The sequence below is a fragment of the Scomber japonicus genome, chromosome 22 (genome assembly GCF_027409825.1).
Source record: "Scomber japonicus isolate fScoJap1 chromosome 22, fScoJap1.pri, whole genome shotgun sequence".
Classification (NCBI taxonomy): domain Eukaryota; kingdom Metazoa; phylum Chordata; class Actinopteri; order Scombriformes; family Scombridae; genus Scomber; species Scomber japonicus.
This window is the reverse complement of record NC_070599.1, coordinates 10859824-10865495: the sequence shown is the minus strand read 5'-3', so window position 1 is coordinate 10865495 and position 5672 is coordinate 10859824.

Below are 5672 nucleotides of genomic sequence, written 5' to 3'. Positions count from 1 at the left end.
AAAGAAAAGGCATGCAAGTGCAATAAATGCAGGAAAGGAGATTTATCCAAGAAGGGGTGGATCCCAAAGTCCAGAAACTTGGCCCTTTTTCAAATGAAAGTGTATGTGTGCATTTGTTAGTGCACATTGACAGCCTGCGTTAAATGATTCCTCTCCACCCACTGGTTAAGTCCAGCTTTGAAGTCATGGCATAGAAGGATTACCTATCATACTCACAGATGCAAAGGCAAAGTTTAAAAAAATGGGATACATTCTCAGTTACTGCGGTCACTTTCATTCTTCCTCCCAGTCAAACAAGCCACTTGAGTGATGTTGGCTTTTACAAGGAATTCAATGTAAATTAGTTTAAGGATAGTAGACAGAGATGGAATATCTAACCATCAATTCAATTATGTTGAACTTCCTAAATTTAGATGCACATCTAGAGGCATCTACTTATTACAATTTTGCACTTTGTTAAAATCATGGTTTGACATTTTGAGATGTATGCTTATTCACTTTCTTGCTGAGGGATATATGAGAAGATTTGATACCACTCTCATGTCTAAACTAAATATGAAGCTAACCCAACAGACAGTTAGCTTAGCTTAGCATAAAGACTGTCAAAAGGGGGAAATGGCTAGGCTGGCTCTCTCCAAAGGTAACAAAATCCACCTACCAGCCACTTTACGTCTCACTAGTAATTATGTTGCATCTAGTTTGTTCATGTAAACTGTAAAAATGACAATTTGGACAGAAAGTAGCAAACTATTCCTAAATATTGTATACCAATCCTTCAGGGTACAACATATGAAATAGATATTGGAAACATTTGGGAATGGAATCATGACTCTCTCCACACTTCATACTCACCAGGTTTCACAGTTCTGTAAATTAAGCCCAGGAATTCAACTAAAGCCTGCTTTTTGATGATTGTTTCATAACTGTCACGTTAATGTCAGCCTGGCATGTTTTCCAAGATCTAATAATTCCGCCTCTGGCACACAACTCTTTCGAAACACGATTGTTAAGATGTTGATACACTTGCGTGAACCCTGTGAAATTAACAATGTCTGAGCAGCGCGGCTCAGTGATTATATTGAAACTAAGATGCAGGAAGTCAGCTGTGGAGAAGCCCTTTATGGTTTTTGGCATGATGGAGAGACTGTTTGCAGCCAATTGCTCAAAAACTCTATTGTTTCAGGGATCTAAGCAAACAGCGTTCACTGATGCAAAGGAGAACAGATCATAGCATTTGTAAAGTATGATAAGTGAAAGCTTGAAAATAGGAAGGCTGTGACTCCATAGAGAAATCCTGACTGTTTTAGATTTGTGTGTTATCACAAGATTCCTCCAACTTTTGCTAAAACACATATGTTTCTGTTTATTACATGGCTGAGTTAAGCACCTCTTGGCACCATTTTAAGAAGGTCTTGCCATAAGACCAGAAGCTAACAGTTTCCAGATATAATCCCACTTTTCCAAATACATGTGCTCTCCCCACTGACCTTCCTGCTGTCAGTAAAACACGTAACACACATTTACCTAGTCAACAGTGCGAGACTCTTCTCAAAAATCAAAAAATCCATAATGTGAAATATGATTTCCTCTTGTTTCCAGACATACTTTCGAGACAAACGCAGGGCAAACAGCCACTACTGCACCTAGTAGATTAGACTTCTCCACTTCTTCCTGTTTCATTCCATCCAGGTGCAAACTGGGAACATTGCCATGTTGGTGCACAACAGTACAGCGCAGCTGTGGAAGCCACCTAAATTTGATTCCTCTCGTTGTAGCCTAGCAACGGTGGGTATTAGCGCACACAAGCTGGATGGGTGCAGTTCTGGTGCCAGAGGCAGGATGGGCGCCTGGTTGCAGCTCATTGGCAGATGACATTGAGTGAAAGCTGGCATTCTGAGATTAGGGGATCAGATGCTCACAGTGCTCTATGCAGGAAGTAGTATGAAATGTAAAATCAATGCCAGGAGGGCCTGACAAGTTCTTTACACTTGACGTACAGATGTACACAGATACACCATACATAATGTTGTTATACAGCACATAAAACCACATTACATCAACTCTGTTTTAAATCTGTGTTGGTATACATCACTTGAACTGTAATTTCCTTTTGGTAAGAATTCAGTATCTCAAATGAAAATGCAATATTTGCTGATGTAAAACAAACCAAAAGACCATTTTAAAAATCGTTTATCAGATCTTGGCTCGCTTCACAGATAAGAAAAGTGGCCCAGGATTTGAGCAGATGTACTGGCATGTTTCCAGCAGGCACAAATTCCTAATGTCACCTTTACTATTGATTTACTTCGAATACATAAGCTACTGTTTCGAGTTGTTGTATTAGGAACTTAGCACAGGGGGTGTCCTGGAAACTCGGTGGTCTAAAAGGTATTTACCATGTCAACATGAATTCCTGGTTTGAATCCAGTACAGGATTTTTGCCACATGTCCATCTTGTGTCACTCTACTACAGCTACTTTGATCTAATATTTTCAAAAATTCTCTCTCTCCCCAAAATAACCTGAGGACAATACAGCTAAACAAAATAAAACACAAGCCAGTAGCATTTTCACTGGCTTGAGGCTGCCGAGCGGGGGAGGCATCTATCCCCTGAAAGCGTTGGCAGCTCCGCTAGCTTCTGTTTGCTAGAATACCAGATGCCTCACGCCACATGCTTCAGCCACTTTGATTTCATCTCTGTGCAGTTGTTGATCAAATCTGTCTCTGTTTGACGCAACCTACCTCCCGTCTCCCTCATAACTTTCATCTTTTCCAAGCCGGGCAGGCAGGCGGCTGCGGCTGTCTTGAGATGTCACCCGGTGACGTGCAGTGTCCATCTGGTATACATTGTAATGGGCCTGGATGAATGAATGGCCAGCCACTCCACTGCTTCCTTTATGATGCTCAGCAGTGGTGCTGTCCAACTTTGATTCCCCAGTTATTAGGGAATCGAATTCCCCACTGAGGCGGCGGCCAAAGGAGAGGAAGAGAAAGAGACACACAAAAAGAGTGTGAAATCTGTGGCAGTGCTACAGAACATACTGTACAGCCCACCGCCGCTCTCTTCCTGGAGCCTCTTCTCTCTTTGTGTGTGTCTGTAAACACGTCTGCACCACACTCAGTACTCTAAAACTGGAAAAGGGATAAAAGATTTGCAGCAGGAAACCAATGAGTTGTAATCTGAAGTGTTAAAGTATTACAATCTTTGCTTTCTAGTTTAGGTGAAGTGAAATTTTAGGCTTATTTAGAGAGGAGCAGTTCAGAAAAAAAGCAGTCTGAAGGTCATGTAATGAACTAAGCACCCTACGACAGAGACAGAATACGCTAGGTGGATAACCCTCAGGGGATTTTCCTTCATCTTAAAAACTATCGACCGTTTCCCTCTGAATTTAAAGGGCTCCTACTGGATCCCATCACAAGGGGATTAAAGAGGAAAAGGGCAACTGGGATCACTTGGAGATCGGACCCCTTCCACTTGAGCCAACACTCAAGCAGGGATGAAGTGGAGGCGCAGAGACGACCCAGAGGGAGAGAGCGCAGAGGGAAGGGAGAGACGGGGAGGTGGCATAGTTTGGATTCCCAATATGTGTCCGGGGAATCCGAAGTGAGGCCAGATGGCACAGGCCTGCCGGTCTTTGGGAATCACAGCATACGGCGGCGGGACGCATGGCAGAAGGTAGCGGGAAACAGTGCCGGGGTCAGCTCTTGATGTTGGACGCTCCCCGGAGCGGTTCCTTCCATCTCTTTGAACAAGAGAGCATCTCCACACAACTGTGCCGCTTCTGTGCTTAATGCGGCAGTTGACTTCAAAAGCTGCACTATTCCCTCCTGCCCAAAGCCTCCTGAGTTCTAAACATATGTTATCAGACCTGATGAAAACACTGTGCCAATAACATGCCACAGAGCGCCACGCATGGACATATGTGTTCTGTTTTTGCCACAACTTTCATCTCGTACAATTTCATTTGACTCGCTCGTGAAACCGACATGTGGGATCTACGTCACGAAGCCATAGCGAACAGCAGCAATGCTTCTCAATGCCTGTCATGCCAGTGTGCTTTGCTTTTAGAGTGAAGCACGATATGATGGCAGCCAATTATATCAGTCAGCTTTCTGAGACAGATGTCCAATATAACCTGGTTAGTGCTAATAGGCGGATTTTTAAACAAGAGTAATTATTCATCGTTCGCAGACCAGTAAAAGAGACGGATGCTAATATCTGATGCTGAATGTGTGTGACAGGTGTTCCCACCAATTTCCCTCAGTCTCCTGTGGCAGTGCCCACTATGAAAACATTTAAAACACGCCTGCATCCACATTGTCATGATCTCACAATTTTTTTTTTTTTTTTTTACACATTTGACTTTAAGAAAGAAGCAATTCTACATGTGAATGCTGTTTATCTTCCTCTATTTTTGTCTTAATCGCAGTTTTTTGGAAGCAAAGTGTGGTGTTATGCTTGTTGTTGCATCTCCATATCCGTGTATAGACTAAGATCCCCTCGTTATTCTCATTAATGGTCCATCTGTCATCTTGGCAGAAGCCTACTGGTATAGAGTTAGCTATGATTAACATTTAATCTATATGATTTTCTAATGAAAGCAGGGGTGCCACACTCAGTAATGACTGATTTGTTCGCTTTTTTAATAATGGCTCAGGTTGTTGCCAGAGATGTTTAAATGTGTGCTGGTCATTATGCTATTGTTTTCTGAATTTCATGAAGTGCTACTTTCTTAATATGAATTTTCCACCTGTGTTATTGAGGATTGCACTTCTTCTTGTATTCATACATCCTGTCGAGAGGGTTAAAATAGTGTCAATCAACACTAAGTGATGATAATTATTTGTATTTGATATGACAAGTAGATAATCCTTTGTTTTGTTTTGTGTGGAAGTACCATTTTTCTGCCCATAGGTGAAAACACACATACATGTGAGTTTCCTCCTGATGCGGTCAAAAGACAAGCAGGTTAGGTGAACTGGTCACTCTTTGATTATTTGAATGAATAAAGGTGTGCTGTGTTTCTACATACGCAGCATGTGTGCTACAATAGACTGACATGCTCTCCAGAGTGTTTCTTTGACTGTCACCCAGTGCATGCTGAAAGTATTCCTGCTCCATGTGACCCTGAACAGCAGAAGCAGGTAAAGAAAATTAATAAGTGGATAGAGAATCACAGATGCAAGTGTTTCCAATTTGGAAGAATTAAAAAAAAGCACATTATAAATATTCTCTTCATTTTTTATAATCAATGATCTATTTAGTCTATAAAGTATCACATAAGAGTGAAACATTGCCAGGACAAGTGAAGTCAACATTCTTTATATAGCTCAAAACCACAGATCACAAATTTGCCTTAAGGGGCATTAAAATCAAAGTAAAATTAATCTATAGAGACAAAAAATGAAAATAACGGTTCAAATATATATATATAAAATATGGATCCAGGAAAACATCAAACAGCTTCCAGGTATCGCCAAGCACTGGAGGGACCTGAGCCTCCAGATACAACTTCCTCTCTACCACTCATCTACCACCCACCCAAAAATACCCATCTCAATTTCCTTGAACCCAAGGTTACATCTTCAAATTGCTTGTTTTGTTTTCTAGCCAACAGTGGAAATAATATAAAACAGAGAGAGCAACAACATCAGAAGATGAAAATAACAAA